General features: G+C 43.7%; 1 long non-coding RNA gene across 1 annotated transcript in view; it reads left to right on the top strand.

The window, feature by feature from the left end:
- Positions 1 to 2,108: 2,108 nt before the first annotated feature.
- The window catches only part of LOC121875571, a 121,155-nt gene continuing 97,175 nt past the window's right edge, over positions 2,109 to 26,088 (top strand). The window contains exon 1 of the long non-coding RNA XR_006090642.1: positions 2,109 to 2,804. This is a non-coding gene — a long non-coding RNA (uncharacterized LOC121875571). The remainder of the gene's footprint in view (positions 2,805 to 26,088) is intronic.

A 26,088-nucleotide genomic window follows, 5' to 3' on the forward strand; every position in this document is an offset into this window, starting at 1 on the left:
TGTAACTCACGCAACTCGTCTACTTTCTTTTAAGATGAGATTGATTCAGTATTGAGCTCGTCAGGGGTTTAAACTCAACAACAGGACAGCTGGGACGTCGATAATTCAGTCATCAACGCTATCGATGTGTCTAGTGTTGTCTGGACCGTGTAGCCTGGACCGTGTAGCCTGGACCGTGTAGCCTGGACCGTGTAGCCTGGACCGTGTAGCCTGGACCGTGTGGCCTGGACCGTGTGGCGTGGACCCGGTGGTGTTGATTCGGGTTCACTGGGTTACGGAGCCGGAATTGATATTGGGATCTATTTGTGATGAACCAAATGTATCTTATCTCTAACTTAGCCGAACTTAATCTAATGTATACGTAATCTAATCTAATTTACCCTTAACTTACCTTAACGTAAAATAAATTGCCCCTAAACTGCCCCTAACTTATCCTAACCTCCTATAAGTTACCCTAACCTAACCTGTCCTGCCTTAAAGTTAACCTAACTGTAACCTAACCTGCCCCAAATCTAACCTAACCTAACTTTTACTTAACCTGCAACCAAACTCTCAGCTTCAGTGTGAAGATTCGGGTTTATTTGGGAGAAATTAATCTTGCTTTACCTGACACACCGAGCTGGTCAAGAGGACCTTCTATTCCCTCCTGACGGTGTTGTACCCGAAGGTCAGTTCTCAGAGGTTCTCGCCCAGGTATTAGCTGGGGTCAGAATGTTAAAAGTTTGTAAACTATAAAAATATTAAATAAATCAGCCATGCAAGACAAAATCCAAAATCCCCCAAAATAGTAAGTAAAAAAATCCCCTAATTTGAGATACACGGCTTAAGATTATCATTTAATATCATTTACTATTGACCTTAAACCCGGCACGAACACGGAGGACAAAATGACTTCAAAACTGCCTTGAAACTGTACCGTAGCCAGTGACGACCAGTACGGGTGAGAAGAAGGGGGAAGGAATGGGAGGGGAAGGGAGGGGGAAGGAATGGGGAGGGGAAGGGTTAATCTTCGTGTGGGCCCCTTTGTCTTAATACTGTTGGTTTTAGTCAAAAGTTGTCACTGATAGTTTATCTCCCTGGGTTTGTTGTGTCGTACCTGGGAAAAAACACGATAACAAGTCATTAACGGATGTGAATAAGGTGAGGCGATGGAGAGGGTGTGGGGGAGGAGAGCATCTTTTTATACCACTGTTTTTTCTTCTTAAGATTTGTGACTGAGTATGTATGTATGTATGTATGTATGTATGTATGTATGTATGTATGTATGTATGTATGCATTCTCGCCTCGCAAGCGAGCGGACCCGAGTTCGATCCCCGGGCATGGTGAAACTATGGGCAAGTTTCTTTACGCCATTTGCCTCTGTCTACCCAGCAGTATCTGGAGACCTGGATGTTAATCGATTTGCGGATCGTATTCCGGGGTAATGGTTAGCCAGTGCAGTTGGCGAGTTGTCCGGTCTTCTCGGACTATTCCTTGACACTGGGTCATGCAACTCGTTAACTTGGGGTGTGGTCGTTGTGTTGGCGACATCACCTACACTTAAAACAAATTCACGCCTAGGTGGCGTTTGGGCCAGACAGACAGACAGACAGACAGACAGACAGACCGACTGACGTATCAGATAGCAAGCATGACCCCCTTTTAACCTTTCTAATGACTCCTTTTAAAATTTTTATGACCTTTCCTGGACGCGTCAGGTCATTTGAGGTCAACAGGTTTGTTTTTACCTTCGTTTTTTTATCTGTTTATTATCACTTTTTCATGGTAGACTTTCATATTTGTCTTGGGATATATTTACCCGTGTGTGTGTCAGGACTGTGGCTTATATATGTAATTCGATGTGGTGTAGAGGGTCGTTAATTCTGGAGGTGACATGACAACATGCATCTGGGGGAGGAAGGGAGATGAGGGGGGAGAGGGTTGAAACTGGAGTTGTGAGGTTGGGGAGGTGAGTGTTGAAAGAAGATGGTTTGGGGAGAAGAGAACTGATGTTGTTGTTTGTCGTAAGTGTGGTGGTGGGGTGATGCGAAGTTGTGGGGGGGAGGGAGGGAAGGAGTAGGGGCGTGGGTCAACGGGACGGGAGACTTGAGGGTCAGTGTGTGGCTGACTGGCGTGAGAGGCGGTATGCCGCTGTAGCGCTCCGTGTTCTAGTGAAAGGGACGCCCGCAGTACTGTTTACCGACAACAAATTCTCCGCAGTGTTTTGTCAAATTTTATCCCGATAACACACAACTAATCACATCTTTAAATAGAAAATAAAGACGTGTTCTAAAGTTTACAATTTGTTTATTAGTTGAAAACACACGCAAAGTACAGTTCGATAGTTGGTGACATATACAGTGCGAGTACGGCAAGAAATAGTGATTTATAAACTGACATTTCTGTGGATTATTATTACATTACGAGGACTGAGAAGACACTGTTACCTGACGACTGTGTTTAATGGTGTGTTGTGTTGTCAGAGGCCGAGTAGAGCTGATGACGGTGGTGGTGGTGAGGTAAACACAAGAGAAAACACGAAGGGAAGAAATATTTAGTGTGAGAGAGTTACAAAGAATAAATTGATTATATCCACCACAACGTTTAATATATCAGTGCGTGTAACTATAGAGAACTTATATACTTTTGATGAAACTTTGAAAAAAAATTAATTTACCTAGCACATGATCAGTGTTAGGACATTTCAATATAAGTCTGGATTACCTGTGTTAAATCGGGGTTTAAAGTGACGTTTAACCTCGTAAGTGGAATTAAAACTAGAATGCTTCAAGGATCAAGTCATCGTCTCCTGTACACAAGTCAGGTATGTTGTTATGTGTACTGAAGACATTTTAGGTTTATATGGTCCTTGGTTGTGAGGTATTGTGTACAGACTTGGGCTGAGTGGAGAGACCGGGGGTGATGGTGGGGGGAGACCTTCTTTGTTTTGGTTGTGTTTGTGATGTATATATGTGTGTGGGGGGCGGGTGTGGATGTGTGTGTGTGTGGGTGTATGTGTAGTATGTTTGTGGATGTGCATGTGTATATATGTGTATGTGTAGTATGTTTGTGGATGTGTGTATGTGAGTGTACCAGCCAGCACTCGCCTTTACCACCGCTGCATGTTTATGTCCGGTGGAAGAGCTGCCCAAGTAAACTTTTCCCTGTGGTGTGAGGTTACAACACAACATACTTTACTCGGGGCTGGCCACACTGTTTGGTCTTTATTCACTTTTATCTACTCTTTATGTACATGATGTAATATAATTATGATAGATTTTTGCTGAATGAATATATTTGTGTTTCCGTCTCAGGACTTGCTTCAACTTCTATTATTATTCCGAGTGGACGAGTGACGCAATACTGAACTTAACTCCCTCCCCCCCTCCTCCCCCCCCTTCGTGTGGGCTTACAACACACAACAAAGATTCGGTTCATACCTTCGTTGGAGGGAGCAGCCCACCTGGTACTACTTGAACGACACATTACTTCGGTTACACAGTCAATTTATCAAAGCTGGTGTTTATGGCCTCGTGAATCATTGTTAAGTACTGAAGACAAAGTTGACCAGAGGTGAGAACTATTAGTAACTGTTGATTTAACCCTTTGAGGAGGTTTAACCCTTTGAGGAGAACCCTTTGAGGATGATGGTTTAACTCTTTAGTACGTCACTGAAACATATTAACCCTTTGAGGACGGTGATTTAACCCTTTGAGGACCATGGTTTAACCCTTTGAGGATGATTTTTAACCCTTTGAGGATGATGGTTTAACTCTTTGACGACGGTGATTTAACCCTTTGAGGACGATGATTTAACCCTTTGAGGACGATATTTTAACCGTCCAGGACTCAAAGGTTTTGTTAACTTTTTTAGCTGAGAGAAAATTAGTTGTAATATATTTTTTTACTGTTAAGGTCTTACGAGAATAATAAAAATAATAAGCTTACGAAAAATAAAAACTTTCTGCGTCATCACAGTTCACCTGAGCTTGTGATAAACTTGGCGAGTGGTGTGAGGTGACAACAATACAAAGTCCCAGCTGGTCTTTCTGTTTAGTGCTGCCAGTCTCTCCAAGTGGTGTGAACTAACAACATAACAATGATTTACTCAGTTCTCCTACACATCAGCTGAAAGACTTTGTTTGTTGACGTTGTTGACACTGAACGCTAGGGCAGGTTAAGCAGACTCTGTTTACAGCTTCAGTGGCCTTGACAACCTCCCACCAGTACTAACTCAACACTAGACTTGAGCATTTTAACACCTCCTAACCTAACTTAGACGGGCATTTAACATCACCTAACCTATCCTAACCTTCCAACCTAACCTAATTTAGACGGACATTTTAACACCTCCCAGCTATGTAAACTTCCGGCTAGGAGAATACCTTGTTGTAACGACTTAAAAAATATTATCCCCATAGCGCACTAGATCAGGTATTCCCAGAAGTCTGTATATTGAATTTCCCTCGTAAGTGGAGGGATATAAGAGGGTGTATACCAGGCTTACCGACTTAAAGGTAATGGAACAAAGAATGACGCTTAATATATAATAGGTACATTACCCCTCGGACTCCAACTTAACATGATACGCTCTGTCCTCCACGGGCCAGTACGTTTAGGTGTTATGTTATACTTTAAATATCATCATCAACTCTAATACGCTGGATAGCTTCAAACAGGATGGATGGATATATGAGCAATAGGGGTTGGGTGTAAATGGGACTGCCCAGTATGGTCCAATAGGCCCGCTGCAGTTTCCTCCATTCTTATGTTTTTACGTCAGATGGCTCTATCATGTATATAGGTCGGTAGATACTGTGATAGAGTTGTTTATCCCACCAGTAGTACACTCGGTAACTGAGGCATTGTTTACGGTTTATGTTTTTTTTTTTTACGATTCTGGTCTGTCTCTCACTCACTCTCTCTCGCTTTCTCACACACACACTTTACGGTTCTGGTCTGTCTCTCACTCACTCACTCTCTCTCGCTCGCTCTCTCTCTCACACACACACACTTTACGGTTCTGGGTGACTTGATAAAACCCTGTTCTCTCTCATACTCACTCACTCTTCCCCACTTTGAACTCACACTGGGTCAGGCGGTTCCTCCGATGGCAGTGAACGCACAGTATTGTTTGTTCTGGTGTGTAAACAGAAGCAGGGAGGCAGCATACAGGGTTGGTGGGGGTGGGGGGGCACCACTGTTTGCTTGTTCTGCCTCTGGGATGTTCGTGTTGTTTACTCACGCCTGAATGATGATCTGGGGGAATCATTAACGTCTTTACATCGCGTGAACTTACAGCGCCTCGACCAGAAAGAGGCAAACAAGGATGGCCGGACTGTGTGTAATGAAGTCTTAAGTTTGTTTGCTTATATTACGGCCTGAGTGACAACAGTAGCATTAAAGAGATTTATTTGGGTGTACTCATGTTTACTATTACACACATATACTGTACACCTAGTCAATATATATGCACACTTGTACATAAACAGGCATACTTATACACACACATGCATACTTATACACACACGCACAGGCATGCTTATATACACACACATTGGTAGGTATACACACACACACACAGAATATTCAGCCAACTTCGTCTCTTTGATGTAGGTAACCCTTGAATGTTACTCTTTATCCCCTATTTGTTCCCTCTTTGTTCTCTCCTTATTCCCTCTTTAATTTCCCTTTGTTTGTTCTCTCTTTTTATACTCCCCACGTCTTTTCTCCGCCGACAGATCATGAGGAACTACGTCAATTACGTGTGATTCATGTCGATGTCCTACCACCCCTTCCCCACCACCCCTTCCCCACCACCCCTTCCCCACCACCCCTTCCCCACCACCCCTTCCCCACCACCCCTTCCCCACCACCCCTTCCCCACCGCTCCTTCCCTCTCCCCCCGAAGATTGAGCAGAGTAGTTAGCTTCGAGAAATAAGATGATTGTGATTATTTTTTATTCTTCATTCTCTCGCCCGTTCTGTAAATATACAGGTAAGGCAAATGTTCAAGGTCCTCAGGTGATGTTCTTTTATGTATTCGTTAATGGAGTTATGAAGAAAATAGAAGATAATATGCCCCAGGAAAGAAGAAAAATGTTCTTGGTGAGAAAAAAATGCCTCGAGGACTAGAAAAAATGCCTCCGTGTTACCTTAGTGTGTGTGTGTGTACCTGTGTCTACCTGTGCATTGATCACGCCTCTCGGGACTCCCTCACCTCGGTGTTGATTTATCCAGTGTCGCTTTTTTTTTTCACCTGAATTATTCCTGTTGTCGGGATACCTGGTTCAAGGGGTAGCAGCGTGGAGGTGGACTAATACCCAGGGTAAAATGTTTTGTTTATCGTTATAGAGTTGATGGTTTGGTTAGGGTTTAGTTATAGGAATAATATTGATGATGATGCTAATAATAATAATAATGTTAATAATAATAATAATGTTAATAATAATACGACGACATTATACTCGGGGGATTAAATTATTGTACTCAACAGGTAAACCTGTCTTAATTAATGGACTAAGTCAATATGCTCAGGGTAGTGAACTCGTCGTACTCAAAGGGGTCAAATCGTACTCAAGGTGGTTAAATCATATACTCAAGGTGGTTAAATCGTACTCGAGGGTTTAAATCGTAATCAAGGCGTTAAGCCGTAAAACTCAAAGGACCCCCGGGGTGTCTTCTACAAACATTTAATATTAAACAAATTTACCCCCAAACGCTAACGGTAATAAGTACATGTCACTCACCTGCCCAGTACACGACACCTTGAGGCCAGGTAAATGTACGAATGTGTTTGTTTAGTTTTGTTTGAAGATAAACTTAGATCCTTAGTGGGATTCGAACCTGCGTCTTTGAGTAAACCACATTGTGATCATTGATATTGTTATGGTTTATTTTTGAAGTGTCGAGTTAATGTGAGTTACAGTTAAGTGGTTATTTACACAGTGTTGAGAGAGAGAAGTAGAGAGACGTCAGAAATAAAACACATCACAGGGAGACATCACAAGACACTGAGGAGTATAGACTCGCAACATATGGAGATATCCTATAGGATTTTATAACGATCCCACGCTACTGGTCGACATCCTGCAGGACACCATGACGTCAGTAAACTCGTGCAGTGGGAAGATTGAAAATAGGAGCGACAATAGAGCGCGGGCGAGCAGATCCTTCACGCTGCTACGCCGGTCTGGTACAAAGCTGGATTATCAGGGTACAGAGGCCCCGGGGCGTGTGTTTGTCGAGGGGGGCGGCGGGTGGTGGAGAGGGAGTCTGGGCGTAGGTAAATGGGGAATGGGAGATGAAGGGACAGTGGGTGTTGGTAGGGGTTGGGGGAGGCAGGGTAGGGAGGAGGTGGGACTTGGTAGGGTAGGATAGGGTGGGGAACAGTGGATGTAGGTGGGGTTGGGGGATGAGGGGGGAGGGGGTAGTGAGGAGGCTTTTCTCTCATCCTATTGTTTGACATCTGCGTCTCTTTTTGTAGGATATGTTATTTTTTTTTCCACACTATAAAATGTATACAGTAGGAACACAAACGCGGTAAAAAATTGACGCCATAACCCCAAGCCAGAGAGGTTGTGTGTTTACCATCTGAGGACCGCTGGAAGTTAAGGTTACCGAGCGCCCGGTGTACTGTATAATAGATTCTGGAAAAAAATATCCCAAAGTGTTTAAAATCTAAGAGCCCCTTACTATTTATGAGTATAATAGCCTTCTACCTATGCTATTTATGAGTATAATAGCCGGAAAGATCACCGTATAATAGCCTTCTACCTATGCTATTTATGAGTATAATAGCCGTCAACCTATGCTATTTATGAGTATAATAGCCTTCTACCTATGCTATTTATGAGTATAATAGCCGTCAACCTATGCTATTTATGAGTATTGACTCCTTACTAGTACCTTTTGGAATGATGTCACTGAGCGTTTAGAATCCAATAGCCACTCACTAGCCTCTGGTAGTAAGATCACCAGCTATTTTAGAGTATAATAACCCTCACTAATAACATCAACCTACTATTTATAAGCACTAACCCTTACTATCTCTCACTGAACACTATATAATCCAATAGCCTTTTCCTAGTAGATAAGATTTACCAGTTAAAATCCCAAGAGAATTACGATACAAAAATATAAGGGATTTGGGGAGTCACTACAATCCCGACTCCCGGTAAGAAGACAAAACACCGTCTGAAAAAATAAACCTCCAGGCCAAAGTAATCAAGACTGTGTTAGTACTTAAAGGAGAGTTGAAGACTAAGAAAACAATGGGGAAAAAATGTTGGCTGGTGATTCTGTACTTGGTGGTCAATGATTCGGGGTTGATGGATGGTGATTTAGGGTAGGGTAGTTGGTGATTTGGGGTATGGTAGCTGGTGATTTGGGGCATGGTAGTTGGTGATTTGGGGTATGGTAGTTGGTGATTTGGGGTATGGTAGTTGGTGATTTGGGGTATGGTAGTTGGTGATTTGGGGTATGGTAGTTGGTGATTTGGGGTATGGTAGTTGGTGATTTGGGGTATGGTAGTTGGTGATACGGGGCATGGTAGTTGGTGACTCGGGGCATGGTAGTTGGTGATTCGGGGCATGGTAGTTGGTGATTCGGGGCATGGTAGTTGGTGATTTGGGGTATGGTAGTTGGTGATTCGGAATAGAGTAGACAGTGAATCGTCCATCGCCTAATAAGTGAATCTCAAGGTACGATTGTCAGATGAGATGGTGAGGTGTGTTAGAGCCCTCGGGGTGTTTACGTTATTGTAAAGTGTAAATAATAATTTCATTTCTAACTGGTAACAAAATATTATCCACATAACACACTAAGAGGCTTATTTTCTCTCTTTGTGTGTGTGTGTGTGTGTGTTTGTGTAATTTTCTTTTTTTATTGTGTAATGATGTTGATCTTGTGGTTATTATATAGACTAGTATATTTTACATCACCGTTTATATTTGTGGCTAAAAAATTCCACCGATATTTTAGTTATGTCTGCCATTAACTTGTGGGTCGTATGTATGTTTGGTTATTAACTGGCAAATGCTGCTTTTAACTCAATGTACAGTGAAACCTCTATTTAATGGATTTTATAGCGAGGGACGTCCGTTATATCGAGGGCTTATTTATGTGAAAATGCATAGAAGTGAAATGTCCGGATTATATGAAGAGAAGAAGTCCGTTATATGGAGGTTTCACTATATCACCTCTCGTTATAACCCAACTTCTCTTAAACACTGTATCGCATTTATCAGTCGCCACTATACTGTAGGAGGCGCTGCTGCTGGTGGTGGTGGTAAGACGTCCTCGTGTGGATTATTAAAGCCTGTGTGACCTTGGGTGTCTCATGAGTCACTGGGCCCCAGGACCTGTGTGTGTGTGACGAAGATACAGGTCATTACTTATGGGTTGGCTGTGGGACCTGAGAGCTGAGATACAGGTCCTGATTTAGTGGTTAGCTTTGGGACTCGGTAGGTCAGGTGACAAGTCAAGGCGGAAATAATTCTTGAACCTGGGATCTGATAGCCAAGATGTAGGTCAGATCTTGAACTTGGATAGCTATAGATACAGGTCATGATGTAATCTCTGGAGTGGCCGACCTGGGACCAGAGATATTACATTTATTTACAGTCAGAACTCATGACGAAAGCTGGTGAGTTTGACCCGAGGCTTGTCAGTCAGGTATTAAAGTTCAGGTAAATTGTAAGTTTTGTGAGTGTGGGAGATGATGGGACTGTAACGTGAAGCCGACTCTCTCTCTCAGCCCGTCTACTAAGAGCTAACGTAAACTTAATCCACCAGAGACAAATTCATCAACAGACTCCAGTGTTTACTTATTGTTCTGCACTTACTAGTATTACCCTACGGAAGTTGTTTCAAAGTTCCTAAGATGTTGTTTTGTGTGGAGGAAGGATGATTTAGTCTTCACACACACACACACACACACACACACACACACACACACACACACACACACACACACACACACACACACACCATGTAACAGAGAGAGATTCTTGGCTTAAATAAAGTGAAGAAATATAGTTCCCTGAAGGTGCCTAAAGACCATTTAATACGTAGAACAAAGGGTTACCTCGCTCCCTCTCCCCCCTCCCCCTCCTTTCTAAAAAAATTCAGGAAAAATATATGAGCAGCCGATTTCATTCCTATAAGAGAGAGAGAGAGCTTTTTGGCCCTCTCCTCTCCCTTACTCCTCACCCACGCCTCACCTCTCCCCCACCCTTGAAAAAATAGCTCTGTAAACCAAAAATATAAAAGAAAGTCATTTAATTTATAGAATAGAGGATTCCTTGGCAGCTAAAAATGGAAAAAAGATAAAAATGTCCTTCATTTATAATTCGACGACAGATTCAGGTATTTAAATTTTCATCATTGTCGTCGTCGTCGCCTCGCCGTCGTCTTACTCAGCTGTGTCTAAAATCGAGAGAAAAAGAAAGTGGTGATTTGAATATCGTTAGACAATGTCGCTGGTAATTAGCTATGATGGGGGGGAGGTCTTCCTGCCTGCTTCCCTGATCCTTAATTTCCTCCTTTCTTATTTTTCTTTTCTTATTCTTCTCTCCTTCTTTTGCTCCCTCCTCTCTGATCCTTCTCTCATTTCTTCTTTTTATTTTTTTTCCTTTCCTTGCCCACAATTATCACAACGGGACTGCCCAGTATGGGTCTATAGGCCCGCTGCAGTTTCCTCCATTCTTATGTTCTTATGACTGTCTCCCTTCCCCATGAGAGACCCCTCCCCCTCCCCCCTTTTACCAGACCCCTTTCCCTACCAGAGCCCTCCTTCCCCATCTCTAACCCTCCTCCTCTTCTTCCTCCCTCCTCTCTAAGTACCAGATCCTTGAAGATAAAATTGCTCCTTTTTTATTGTTTATATTCTCACACCTAAGTTACAAAAGTCTCGCTCTTTTACTTAAGACATTCTTAATCTTACGTTGAGACTCCCTCCTCCCCTCCATCCCTCCCCTCTCTTCCCTCTTGTCCCCTCCTCCTTCCCTTTCCCCTTCTCTCCCCTTTTTGCCTTATCTCCCAGTCGATTAGGGCCTCTGTATTGCTCCCTTTCCCTCGACCATCTGAAGAACGAGAAAAATAAAGGGATACTGTAATCATTTCATCTATTACCGTCCTTATTTGTGTTGCTTTATCTTCCCAGACGATTAGTTTCTTTATTCAAATCTACCGTGTGTGTGTGTGTGTGTGTGTGTGTGTGTGTGTGTGTGTGTGTGTGTGTGTGTGTGTGTGTGTGTGTGTGTGTGTGTGTGTGTGTGTGTGTGTGTGTGTGTGTGTGTGTGTGTGTGTGTGGCCTGAGTAAGTTCTTTGAAGATGTATCTGATCTGTGGTGCACAGCTTAACGTACAACACAGGTAAACGCCAGGTACAGGCTCAGGTAAGCTCTAGGTCAGCTTCAGTTACAGGCTCAGGTAAGCTCTAGGTCAGCTTCAGTTACAGGCTCAGGTAAGCTTTAGGCGCAGGCTCAAGTAAGCTACGGGTACAGGTTTAGGTAAGCTCTAGGCGCAGGTTCAAGTAAGCTTCAGGTATCTGCCAGGTACAGGCACGGGTAAGCTCCAGGTAGAGGCCCCAGGTATCATTTAGGTACAGGCTCCAGGTAAGCTCCAGATACAGGCTCTGGTAAACTCCAGGTACAGGCTCAGGTAAGCTCCAGGTATTGTGAGGGTGTGTGGTGAGGGGAACCCAGGAAGGAGACAATTTGCTCACGGACAGGACCAGATTTATCGTTCACCTGAGCGTTGTTACGACCTTAAATGGAGTTCGCTTCCTGAGCTCATATGCCCACCCCGCACCCCACACGTGACCCACAGCTGTTCATATGTCCCACACGTGACCCACAGCTGCTTCAATGCCCCCCCTTTCCCCCACACGTGACCCACAACTGATAAAAAATAGGGCTGAGAGAGAGAGGGAGCAGGATGGAAACTCGGCTGCTCCCTAATTGTACAGTATATAGTAGTGCAAGAGGTAGTTAATTTTGAGACTTGACCCTTGTATGACACCTAACTACCAAGGTCACGATGTTTTGACTCTTGTATGACACCTAACTACCAAGGTCACGATGTTTTGACTCTTGTATGACACCTAACTACCAAGGTCACGATGTTTTGACCCTTGTATGACACTTCATCACCAAGGTCACGATGTTTTGACCTTGTATGACACTTCCTCACCAAGGTCACGATGTTTTGACCCTTCTATGACGCCTAACTACCAAGGTCACGTTGTTTTGACCCTTGTATGACACCTCCTCATAAGGTCATAGAGAGTGTGACGTAAGAATCGATTTTCAGGTTGTAACTTGTAAGGGGAGTTATGAAAGTGTGAGAGAAACAGGAGAAGGGGAAGAAGAGAATAAAAGTAAATAAGATAAATGAGATACAGATGGGAACAACAGGAAGAATGAGAATGGGAGAATTGAAAGATAAAAAAGTAAAGATGGGAAAGGTAAATGAAGAAGGATAAGAGCGAGACAGAAAGAGAGAGACTAAAGGGTGGTGGTGGTGGTCAGGTTAAATGAGGAAATGATGGGTGAGAGGAAGGAGAGTGGAAGGGCAGTAAGTAGGCAAGGCTCTCTGGGTAACTGACGTAAACTGAGGGTAAAAATATGACATGGTTGTGAGCCTTCGTTGCTAGCCTAGTGGAGGTGGTGAGTCTCTCTCTATCTCTCACACGCTCCCTCACACAACAAAACCGACCACCATGCCATAGTCAAACTACTTCTCTCTCTCTCTCTCTCTCTCTCTCTCAGCAGCCGTAATAACCCCCCCCCCGCCCCTTAACACTAGGTCTATCCCTCTCGCCCCACACAGAACGCGTGGGCTGGGGCGGGCTGGACAAGGGGCGGCGGGAGGCTTGGTATAACAGACAGCCAGTTTCCTTTCATCATTGATTTACGGCTGGCAGATCTCCCGCACCTTGTTCACAGTGACATAGTGTGTGGCCCTAGAGAGAGAGAGAGAGAGGGAGGGGATCTATCTCAGTAGGTGCAGCGAGCTATGGGAGAAGATAGAGAAAGAGATGGAGGGAGAAGAGGAATGAAGTGTGTGTGTGAGAGAGAGATAGAAGGGAGAGAGCGTGCGTGTGTGTGAAGGGAGGGAGAGAGAGAGAGTGATTCACATCTGATCTATTTTATTCCCTCCCAGAGCGACACCCCCCCCCTCATAGTCTCACTCTACCCCCTTCTCCAACCCCCAGTCGAGCCTCTCTCACTCATGGAGGGGGGAAGAGGACGAAAGAGAGAGAGACATAGATAGAGAAGCTATGTGATAGGTATGATTCGAGCCAAGGAGAGAGAGACGTGTTTCAGCCCTACCACCACCCACTGAATCTCTCTTTTTTTCCTTATTATAATCATTCTCGGCTCTCTTTCAATTTAGATTCTTCTTTCTCCTCTTCTTATCCATCCTCTTCTATCCCATCTTCAAATCTTCATCATTTTCCTTCCCCTCTTCTTCCTCCTTCATAACCTTTTCTATCCTATCTGCTTTTTCATCCTGTATCCTCCTCTTCCTTGCCTCTCCTGTCCATCTCCTCCTTTCCATCCTCCTTCCCCCTCTCTTTTCTGTTCTTCTCCTCCTTCACTATCACTGACCTTCCTTCCCTCCTTCCTTTCATTCCTTAGGGGGTGAAGGACAATGGAGGACTGGTATGTATGAGACACAGGCTTCCCTCCGTGACCTCGCTTGACCTGACCTCACACACGGGTCATTGGTCCAGGAGGCCATTGACCACAGTTCGTAGTATTCTTCTCTCTTGCCATTTCCTTCCGGAAGTTTGTGTGTTTGTGACAACCTAACCTAACTTAAACCATCATCATCATCACTACTACCACCATCATCATCATCACCATCATCATCATCATCATTATCATCATCATCATCATCACTACCACCACCACCATCATCATCATCATCATCATCATCATCATCATCATCATCATCATCATCATCATCACTACTACCACCACCACCACCACATCATCATCATCATCATCATCATCATCATCATCACCACTACCACCACCACCATCATCATCATCATCATCATCATCATCGTCATCATCATCATCACCACTACCACCACCACCATCATCATCATCGTCATCATCATCATCATCACTACCACTACCACCACCACCACCATCATCATCATCATCATCATCATCATCATCATCATCATCACCACCACCACCACCATCACCACCACCAATACTACCACCACCAGGTAGCTCATGTGGCCCCAGGTGATCAGGGATGGTATAATGACCTAGTTTGTCCCTGACGAGCTGGGAGGCAGTGGCCAGTTTAACGCTGATGGCCAATTGGTTTATCGAGAATTAATTGCTCAATGGGGGAGGGGAGCGATTTTCTGAAGGGTTTTGTGGCTCAGAGGAGACACAAAAAATGTATTTATATAGCTCATGTTGTTGACTCGCTCCTTAACACTATCTTAGGTTCAGTGATGCGAGGTGAGTGTTATGGAGTATGAATGTATGTATGTATGTATGTATGTATGTATGTATGTATGTATTGTCACCGCTAAATTCTTTCACATAGTATTGTCGTCATGAGCTGTAGTGATGATGATGATGAAGGGAGATGAAGTCTTTTGAAAGAAGCCATTACGATAATTAATGACCCAAAGCTACAAAAATAGCTTAGTGATTATTTGTCATTTATTATTATTATTATGATGATTATTATTATTTACTACTATTCAACTATATTACTGTACTACTAGTACTACTAACAACAACAACGTTAAAAACAACAATAATAATAACCCAAAATATGTATTAACTAGAAATTCACTCTATAACACACACACGGACACACTAATAATAATGATAATAATAATAATAATAATAATAATATTAATAATGACAATTAATCATCAAGTTCTTTTTTATAGCCTTGGGTCATTAATTATCGTAATGGCTTGCTTTCAAAAAATTTATCCTCTATTATTATTATCATTATTATTATTATACTCCTATTCAACTATATTACTGTACCACTACTACTAACAGTAACAAAAACGCCAACACTAAAAATAATTATAATAAAAATAAAAATAATAATAATAATAATAATAATAATAATAAAAATAACAATAATAATAACAATAATAATAATAATAATAATAATAAAAATAACAATAATAAAAATAACAATAATAATAATAATAGCCCCCGTAAGAAAACCTTCCCTCCCCAATTCATTCATCACATTAAGTTTCGCCAAGTAGTGTCAGCGGCCACCTGCAGTCCCTCTCCTGGGCGTCACCTTACACCCTCTTCAGACTGGGAGACCGTGACGAGGGGGGGACAGGGAGGGAATATAAAGGGCGAACGGGTTTAGGGAGTTGAGGAAGGGTAAGAGGCAGGGAGGGTTTAGACTTTAGAGAGTTAAGGGAGGGAGGGTAAGACACAGGGAGGGTTTAGGGAGTTGAGGAAGGGTGAGTTTAGACTTTAGAGAGTCAAGGGAGGGAGGGAGGGTAAGACACAGGAAGGGTTTAGGGAGTTGAGGAAGGGTGGGTTTAGACTTTAGAGAGTCAAGGGAGGGAGGGTAAGACACAGGGAGGGTTTAGGGAGTTGAAGGAGGGAGAGTGAGAGAGGAGAAGGGATTCATTAAGACCTTTGGGTTATTGGGACAAAGGTACTCGAGCCTTTGTGGGGGAGACAAAGACGTAATGGGATTCTTTTATTTATATGAATGTGATTTGCATTCCCTGTGAGTCGTGTTGGAGGGTGGTGGTAGTGGTAGTGGTGGTAGTCGAGGGTAGTTGGGTGGTGGTAGTGAAGATGGTTGTTGTGGTAGTAGTAGTCGTGGGGATGGTGGTAGTGTGGGGTAGTGGTAATGGTAGTAGTGGCAGAGGGAGGGAGGGAAGGCGAGATGGATACAAGGCAAGGTAATAATAATAATAATTAATGCTCTCATCTTGGCCCTAGAATATAGATGACACATTAAAAGACATAACAAAGCAAAAAAAATAATAAAAATAAATATATATAACACAGTAAAGAATAAAGATGAAACAATATAATTACACTAAAATTAGCAAAAAAATAAAAAATAAAACCGTATATGTAAATTATACGTAATATAAAAAAAATAACCAATTTATTAATAACTTTACTCGACAAAACAAGAGGAAAAACACGGAAAAAATACAGAAAAATTTGTATAGTAAAAAATTCTCAGGTAATATGCAGCACCAGGTGAGAATTTACGACACTCAGCACAGCCACTAATATGAAGAAATAGCTTTATGGGGCATTTTTTTCCCCACCTGGTAAATGGCGCCGAGTAAACCAGGGAGAGAGAGAGGGGGGAAGGGGTGAAAAGGGATGGGTGGAGGAAGGGTAGGATGGATGGAGGGGGGGAGGTAAAAGGGATAGAGAGAGGAGAGGTAGGAGGGATGGGAAGGAGGAAGGTAGGGAGGCAGGGGATTAGTAAGATTCCATCATCCTTTTTTTTTTTTTTTTGAGTGGGAGAAAGCAACGAAAATTATTTATTTTATTTTTTGGACGGAGGGAAGATAGAAGGAAGGAGGGAGGAAGTAGGCAGAATCTTATCGCCTTTATGGAGGAACTCACTTGACACCTTCATAGGGAGGATGGAGTAGGGAGGGAGAGGGAGAGAAGATGGCAATTTGTTCTTGCTCTAGAATTTATGACAATGAAGCCCTCCTGGCCTACCTTTACCCCCCCCTCCATTACTTCTTCTCACAGCCCTCCCCATCTCCCATTTTCCCCCTACCCACCCCTTCCTTACTCCCCAATATTCCCACTCCCCCTCCCTCCCTTTACCTACACTCCTTCCTCCCTCCTTTACCTACCTCCCCCTTCCCTCACTGCCCCCCCTTCCTTCAGGTGCCACCTGCAGGGGCCAAATTCGCTTATGGGCAGCAGCCGCCGGGTCCTATTATGTTCAGGACGGAGAGAAAACAATGATATATTTTTCTTTTCCATGCTGGGGGGTGGGGGAGGATGGGGTGGAGGGAAGGCGAGGGGGGGCAGTGGAGGGAGAGGTGGGGGCAGGAAAGAGGTAGGGGGGGAGGTGAGGTGGGGAGGGGTAGAGGGAGAGACTGAGGGGGTAGGAAGAGAGGGGGGAGGAGAGTGTGGGGGTGGGAGGGGGTGGAGGTGAGGTGAGGGGCAGGATAGAGAGGGAGAGGGAGGAGAGTCTGGGAGGGGTGGAGGGGAGAGAGTGAGGGGGCAGGATAGAGAGGGAGGGGGAGGGGGCGGAGGTTTGTTTCATATTGTGAATGACGTCACTTTTGCTAGTCGGATGTTCTTGTTGTTTGTTGTTATTTTTTTGTGTTTCGTGCGTCGTAATGCTTGGTGTCTTACCTGGGAGTTTACCTGTGCCTCAAGTAGTGAAAGTTTACCTGTTTGATTTGCACACACACACACACACGCACACACACAGGCACGCACACTGTTGATTTTCTTACACTTAGCTGTCTGTATGTTTGTGTTTCCAACTGCTTATTAGCCTGTCTGTCTGTCTGTCTGTGCATTAAAATCATTTTTAGTCTTTGTGGTAAACAGGTCTCTCCCAGGACCAGGAGAGAACAGTGTTTAAATGTTTCAGCTGTCTCAAAGGTCATCTGTCTTTGTCTAGCTAGAGTCCTTTGTGTGGTGAGGCCCTGGGTCACCTCCCCCTGCCACACCTTCCACCTCAAAAACACCCCCTTCCTTCCTCCTAACTCCTGCCCTTCCTTCCTCCTAACTCCTGCCCTTCCTTCCTCCTAACTCCTGCCCTTCCTTCCTCCTAACTCCCTGCCCTTCCTTCCTCCTAACTCCTGCCCTTCCTTCCTTCACTCCTGCCCTTCCTTCCTTCTAACTCCTGCCTTCCTTCCTCCTAACTCCTGCCCTTCCCCTTCTCCTAACTCCTGCCCTTCCTTCCTCCCTAACTCCCTGCCCTTCCTTCCTCCTAACTCCTGCCCTTCCTTCCTCCTAACTCCTGCCCTTCCTTCCTGCTACTCCTGCCCTTCCTTCCTCCTAACTCCTACATCCTCGCCTCCTAGAGTATATACTCGTACGTTCTAAAAATCACCTCTTTGTGCTATAATGACGTCCTCACCTACTCCTCCTACGCCCACACGCCCATCTGCTACACCCACACGCCCACCTACTACACCCACTAATCTTTTTCTCTTATACCTCTTTCAACTTGTAATTTTTTCTGTATATTTATGTCATCAACATTTTCTCACCTCCATTATCTGCTGTTACTGTGGTGTCCCCTTCTCCTCCTCCCCCACCTCCCCCACCCCCTACCCTCCCCCCACCCCCTCTTTCCTCACATGTAGGTATCTATCGACTGTATTTAACTGTCTATTAGATATACAAAAATATACAGTTTTTTTTACTTTCCGAACGCCTTGACTTACTACTTTCAAAACTTCCCCATCAGAATCTTGGAGAAGGTTGTCCCGGGAAGTTTCTTGTGGTTGGTTCGAAGTTTCAGAGTCACGGGATCAAAAGCTCATTCACTCGGCTTCAAACTATTGCCAGAATGGGGCTTTAAGCTATTGTCCCCATCTGGCTTCAAACTATTACCAGGATTGAAGCTTTTGGTAAACTACACATGCTTATAAGACTTTTAGGTTTTGTCAGAAGGCTTCGAGTTGTTGGCTTCAGACTTCGAGTTGTTGGCTTCAGGCTTCGAGATGTTACCCTGAAGTTTCGAGGTTTTGTTCTATATTATATCTGGGCTTTTTTTCGTGATTGGTCGAAAGTTATCCCTAGGAACTTCTTGTGATTGGTCGAAAGTTATCCCTGAGAATGTCTTGTGATTGGTCGAAAGTTAATCCGAGTAATTTCTTGTGATTGGTTGAGAGTCAACAGAAGGTCACAGATTCAAATCCAGTACATACGAGTTCTTAATAGAATTGTCTTTTTTACGATTTACAATTTCCTATTAATCCATGACCTTTAACCGAAGACTGATTTAGATATCACTTGGAAAAGGTTCACAGTGATGTAAATGTCAACAGTAATTCATGTTTGTGGTAAGTTGGATATAGAAGAAAATATATGCCTGTGTATTTTAAAAGTGGGGATCTTCTTTATTTTGTGATGGTTTGAGGGTCATAGGAAGGTAAGGTGGAGGAGGAAGAGAAAAAGATGGAGAAGAAGTTGGGGAGGAATAGGAAGAATAACAAAACGAGGACTAGAAAAGACGAAGAGGAGGAGAAGTAAGGAAGAAGAGGATGAAGACGAATGAATAAGAAGAGGAGGAGTAGGAAAAGGAAGAGAAGAAGAGTAGAAAAGGGAAGAGGAAAAGAAGGCAGCAAGAGAGGGATAAAGAAGAGGAGGAAGAGTATAAAGGTCACTGGGCCAACTCCAAGTTATTGCTATTAAACTTTAAGATTAGGTCCTCTGTCCGTGAGGGTCAGGATTTTTCCACCGGGAGAGTTATTATGGGGAAGCCTGACCAAGACTTGTCTTTTGGGGAGTTGGAGACACTCACGTCTGCTTTATCTTCAACCACTGTCATAGTCCTCAACCACTGTCATAGTCCTCAACCACTGTCATAGTCCTCAACCACTGTCATAGTCTTCAACCACTGTCATAGTCCTCAACCACTGTCATAGTCCTCAACCACTGTCATAGTCCTCAACCACTGTCATAGTCCTCAGCACTGTCATAGTCCTCAACCACTGTCATAGTCCTCAACCACTGTCATAGTCCTCAACCACTGTCATAGTCCTCAACCACTGTCATAGTCCTCAACCACTGTCATAGTCTTCAACCACTGTCATAGTCCTCAACCACTGTCATAGTCCTCAACCACTGTCATAGTCCTCAACCACTGTCATAGTCTTCAACCACTGTCATAGTCCTCAACCACTGTCATAGTCTTCAACCACTGTCATAGTCCTCAACCACTGTCATAGTCCTCAACCACTGTCATAGTCCTCAACCACTGTCATAGTCCTCAACCACTGTCATAGTCCTCAACCACTGTCATATCTTCAACCACTGTCATAGTCCACGAGTAAATCTTCATTTTTTTTAATCTCAGAACCTAATATAACCTAACCTAACTTAAGACGTGTGTACTCTTAAGATGTGTGTACTCTTGTTCAAGGTGTGTGCACTGTGCTATAGCAATAACCTGTACTCTAAGGGGTATGTACTCTGTCATTACAAAAGTTTGCTAGCATGTACTCTTTCCCGGTCTCCAGTACTCTATATTCTGAAGCACTATTCTCTCCCAGCATCACCCCTCAAGGGACAGAGGCATTAATAAGTCACGGAGCACACAAAGCATATTTTCTGTTATGACTCCTGCGTCTGTTATCCTCTCAGTCTATTGTTACATGTGCATATTGTTTGTGTGGACTCGTAACAGAGGTTCGAGGCCAGTGGATGCTTCATACTGATAACTAAATCATATATCTGTTGTCCTTACCGGTACTTGAAACTGAATCTTGAAATTGATGCTTCATGCCGTCAGGCTGTACCGGTACTTGAAGCTGAAACATGAAATTGATGCTTTATACCGTCAGGCTGTACCGGTACTTGAAACTGAAACATGAAATTGATGCTCTATACCGTCAGTCTTTACCGGTACTTGAAACTGAAACAGAAACTGATGCTTCATACCGTCAGGAACAGCACCGGTACCAGAAACTGAAACATGAAATTGATGCTCTATACCGTCAGTCTTTACCGGTACTTGAAACTGAAACTTGAAACTGATGCTTCATACCGTCAGGCTGTACCGGTACTTCTGAAACTTCAAACCGATGCTTCATAACCCAGGCAACTGAAGCACCGGGTAACATTGCTGCTATTTTCGATATATTCTTCTTGTTCATGAGTACAAGTTAGACTCTTAAGAAAGAAAAATTCAACTTACGATGTCATGTGAATACAGATCCTAATTTAAGCAATGGTTTTCAGGCTGTTCCATAATTCATATTTCTTCTTTCTTCACGTGATGTTTTTTCCTTTTTTTTTTCTTCATGTTATGTGATACGACGTTGTCCTTTATTTATGTTGTCTCTTATCTTTTTTTTTTATTTGGTGTTACTTTCATCTCTTGTTTATTTTTGTCTTTTAGTTTCTCTGTGTTTTTTGTACTCTCTCTCTCTCTCTCTCTCTCTCTCTCTCTCTCTCTCTCTCTCTCTCTCATTATTCCTCCCTTTGTATTCGTTCCCTTTCTTTCCTCCCACTCTCTCACCTCATTCTTTCTTTACACACCCTCTTTCTCATCAGCGGTACACACACTCTTTCTCTCCCCACTCCCTTTGTGATCTCTCTCTCTCTCTCTCTCTCTCTCTCTCTCTCTCTCTCTCTCTCTCCACCTTTTATAACCCGCTTATGTTATATCAAACTATTTTTATTTTTTCATCCCTAAACTGAACTCTATAAAACATCTCCTCACCTGTTTCTCACCTTTACATCTTCTCCAGGTTAATGAGGCATCGTAAACAGGTGTAATAACCGTACTTTTGAATCTGCTCATTAAACAGACACTTAAGTCAACTACTAAAGTCCTCAGTTCGCCCCTCCCCCTGAACCACGAACCCCCGAGAGATTCAGACTCATGAACCCGAAGCATTTATGGATAAAATAGTGTATCGGTCTACTGGTTCGGGTTCACGAATCTTATGAATCTCTCGGGGGTCCGTGGTTCAGGAGAAGCGAACGGACTTTAGTAGCTGAATGTATATACCGTTCAGGTGTCAACTTGAAGGCTGAAGAGTGAGGTTTTCATTGGGAGCATATGTGCTAGTATATTTAGCCGATAATATAAAAACTACGTAATTGTGTCGTATATTCCTCTTTGGATATCTCGAATATATCAGTATTATATAGATGTATATATGGATTTAGTCCTCTTGATATGCCAAAAAAAAATCCTAATAACCTACGTATATCCTATATCCTCCCCCAAAACACCTGTTATGTACTGGGATATACAAACTCAGGTGTACAGTATAGAGTATAAATGTATATATCTCCGCCAAGGTATATATCCTCTCCCCAGCGATGGTCAGGAGATAAAGGGCATAATGGTACCCCTATAGGGAAACATTCACTAAAAATTAATGTTCCTCTTTTTGCCGTGGCGTGACCCGCATCTCACTCCTAGCCCACCCACAGTCTCTCTCTCTCTCTCTCTCTCTCTCTCTCTCTCTCTCTCTCTCTCTCTCTCTCTCTCTCTCTCTCTCTCTCTCTCTCTCTCTCCGGCACAAGAACTCATAAGACACAGTAATGACGGCAAAGCACTTCAACCTCACAATTCTTTCTTCATACGTTTTCACATCATATTCGTCTCTCTCTCTCTCTCTCTCTCTCTCTCTCTCTCTCTCTCTCTCTCTCTCTCTCTCTCTCTCTCTCATAAAAACACCAAATGTCATTTTTTTCCACCTCTTATCGCCCTTCATTCCTTTCTTCTCCTCCTTTTCTGTATTTCTTCCAAACACCAAACATCCATTTTTTTGTGTGTTTGCCTCCGTCCCTCTCCCCTCTTCCATATACTACCCTATCCTCTCCCTCTCACTCCAATCTCTCACCCGTTCTCACGGCCGGAACACCTCTCTCTCTCTCTCTCTCTCTCTCTCATTTATAACCCTCTCTTTTTTATTGGGGCGTGACGAGTGGGGTGAGGGGGTGAGGGAGAGGGGAGGGAGGTGAGGGTAGGGGTGGGAGGAAACAGGTGAGGCAAGAGAAGGTAGATATACAGGTGTATGGTGTGTGTTTTTTGAACTGTGGAAGTGATTTGTAGCGTGAGTGTTTCCGGTGTATGTATGTATGTATGTATGTATGTATGTATGTATGTATATGTAATAATAATAATAATAAACGATTTATTAATAGAGTTTGCAGCCGGTGGCTGAAAATATACAGACTTACATTAAATTTAGACATAATGATATAATATGCATTGAATACATTTACAGGGCTGTGCAGTACATAAATCAGGAGTTGTTTATTATTTTAACAATAGAAGGGATGGTGCTGTTCTTATATCTATCGGTGCGGGCTCTTATGGGCTGAATTTTGTTGTAGTGGCGGACTGCGCGAGTAAGGTTGGGGGCTGCAGGTGGCAGGAGGTGGCGATGGCGAGGGTGGTGCAGTAGTCCACGGCCAAACCTTTCCAGTGCTTGGTGGTGGAGGTCACTGATGGATGGCATTTCCAGGGTGGAGAGAGCATTGATGTAACCGGAGTAGTCTGCGCCGAGCATGATTCTGCAGGCCCTTTTCTGTACCTTCTCCAGCTGACGTTGTTGGGTGGAGTTGAGAGAAGACGACCAGGCTGGTGACGCATACGTTAGTTTGGGGAGAATAAAGGCGTTGTAGATGGTCCTCAGCTCTGGCGTGGGTGTCCCAAGTGACCTAAGTCTTCGTAGCATGTAGAGACGGTACAAGGCTGCCTTGACTGTGTTATTTACATGGGCCTTCCAGTCAAGTTTGTTGTCTATAGTTACACCCAGGAGTTTGGCAGACTGCACCAGCTGGAGAGGATGGGCACCCACTGTGACTGCTGGGGCTTGCACTGGAGTGGTGGCGGTATTGATGTGCATGACTACAGTTTTGGTGTGGTTGATGGTGACCTTGTTCTCCGTAGTCCATGCCTGTAGCCTGTCCAGGGTGCCTTGGAGCGATGAGTAGTCTGGTGCGGTGTTGTCCACTGAAACCCCCACAGTGCAGTCATCCACGTACTTCCACCTGTGAGGAGTGTCCGATAGAGCGTCGTTGATCAGGATGAAGAAGCACAGTGGTCCCATCTTGGTCCCCTGGGGAACACCGCAGGTGAGGTGTTGGAATGTAGAGACCAAGCCCTGATACCTCACTGCTTGGCGACGTCCACTCAAGAAATCAGTGAGCCATCAGTGTGTGTATGTATGTATATATGTATGTATGTATGTAATTAATGTGTGTAATGTATGTATGTAATATTTTTTGTTAATTTCAGTCATATCGTTTATGAGTATGGCCAATTGTATATGACAAAGTATAATTTCACATATACAGTACCGTCAGTGCCAAGACTTGACTGCATTACTCTAAATTAGATCAACGTGTAGACCAATATTGCCAATGATGTTACTAAACTAAACCGGTTAAGAAGGGGGAGATAAGGTGGCTTGTTAGGTGATTACTGTGTAGTGATGATATGGTTAGTGTAACCCTTTGAGCACTGATGACATAACCCTTTGAGAACTGAGGGGGTTATGTCATAGTATTCAAAGGGTTAAGTCATCGTATTGAAGGGGTTAAGGTTTCCTGTGTGTGTGTGTGTGTCTCAGTTCTTGAATCTCTCTCTCTCTCTCTCTTCTTATAATCACCTCCTTTACTACCCCTTTCCTCCTTTAATTACCTCCTCCTCCTCCATCACCATCTCTTCCCTGTCTCTCTACCCTCAACCTCAAGGGCCTCAGGATAGCCCCCAGGGGTCCCGTACAGCCACTCTCCTTCGCCAGCAGGAAACACAGCTCTAGGAACTCCTCTTTTTTGATGTTCACTTGGGCGAGGTTGTTCATGCTGTGTTTGTTCGTCTCTCCCCTTCCATATTATCTCTTCAGCTGTGTTTGTCGGCTTTTTTATTTTGCTTTTGTTTCAAGGTCGCCTCTGCAAACACACAGCTCAAAAGAGTGGTGGGGGGTGAGGGGGGGGAATCATCCTCTGAAAGGCACCCCCTCCTCTCCTCCTCCCCTTTCCCTTGCCTCCCCTTACCCCCTCCCCTCACACGGTCTCAGTCAAGGCTCTCAAATGTGTTCTAGTTACTTTAGGCAGACGGGGGGAAGCGATTAGCCCGGCCCACTAACCTGTAAACGGGGGACGATCTTCAAAAAGTTCCCAACGTGTACTGAAAAGGTGGAGAGGAGGGGGGAGCAGAGGAGGAAGAATGGGCAGAGGATGGGGAATAGGAGAAGGAAGAAGAGGAGAGGAGAAGGAGGGAGGAGGAGGAATAGGAGAGAGGGGGAGGAATTGAAAGAGGAGGGTGAGCAGGAATAGAAGGAGGAAGGGGGCAGGAGGAGGGAGATGGCAGTTCATGAGGAGGAATGGGAGAAGACGGAGGAAAGAGGAATAAGAGGAGGAGGGTGAGGAGGAACGTACACATGTATAAAAGCTTCCTTAGTGTATGAAAATGTACAAATGATTCATAATTATTCAGATTTTCTCAAGCGTTCACCAACACACACAAAACGCGTTGCTCGAGGCGGGACGAAGGTAATTTTTCTGTCCTTTTTATTTTCGTGTTTTTGTATAAATAAATAAGTGCTTTTGTAGGAGAGACTCGACCTATTTTTTTTAGCTTTTGTAGGCGACGACGAGGAGGAACCGAAGTTTAACTGAAAGTAGTTTTAAGGGTTCGTTAGTAAACTTTCACCCTTCGCCTTTTCTCCCTCCCCCTTCCCTTTCTCTTTCCCCCCATCCCTTTCCTTACTTCTTCTCCAATCCCCCTTCCCTCTTTCCCCATCCTCATTTCTCTTCCCCTCTCCTCCCTCTTCTCTTCTTCCCTTCCATCTTCCCGTGTCATACTCCCCCTCCCCATCTTTGACTGACCATCATGCTCAAAGGTCGTATGCCTCACGCCACCACAATACAGGATTTGATCACACGACGACAACAATTGTGTCGAGTCGAGTCGTAATTATGGTCTTTTATTTATATTTTCTGGTTATCTTTTGTTTCTTGTATAACCATAAAGTAGGATTAATAATGTTGTTTACCAAGAGTTATTATATTTTTTTGTATCATTATTATTGTCATTGTTATTGATGATGATGATGTTCTTATTATTTATTCTTGTCATGACCTCTTGAACCAATGTGCAGAATAATGCGTAGTGGAGAGTCAGCAGCACCAAGACTTGACCTGAGCAATTGAAGTTTATAATTGATGGTAAAGTATTGTTCTGTAATATACCTGAGACGCAAGTTGGACAGGTGTACGTATAGCAATTAGAGACAGTATGAATATGGTGTGTGTGTGTGTGTGTGTGTGTGTGTGTGTGTGTGTGTGTGTGTGTGTGTGTGTGTGTGTGTTTTTTTAAACAAATCACTTGCAGACATTTAGGGTTAACTAGCAACTGTGACCAATATCCAGGTAACCA

This window comes from Homarus americanus, unplaced genomic scaffold (genome assembly GCF_018991925.1).
Source record: "Homarus americanus isolate GMGI-L3 unplaced genomic scaffold, GMGI_Hamer_2.0 scaffold51859, whole genome shotgun sequence".
Lineage (NCBI taxonomy): Eukaryota > Metazoa > Arthropoda > Malacostraca > Decapoda > Nephropidae > Homarus > Homarus americanus.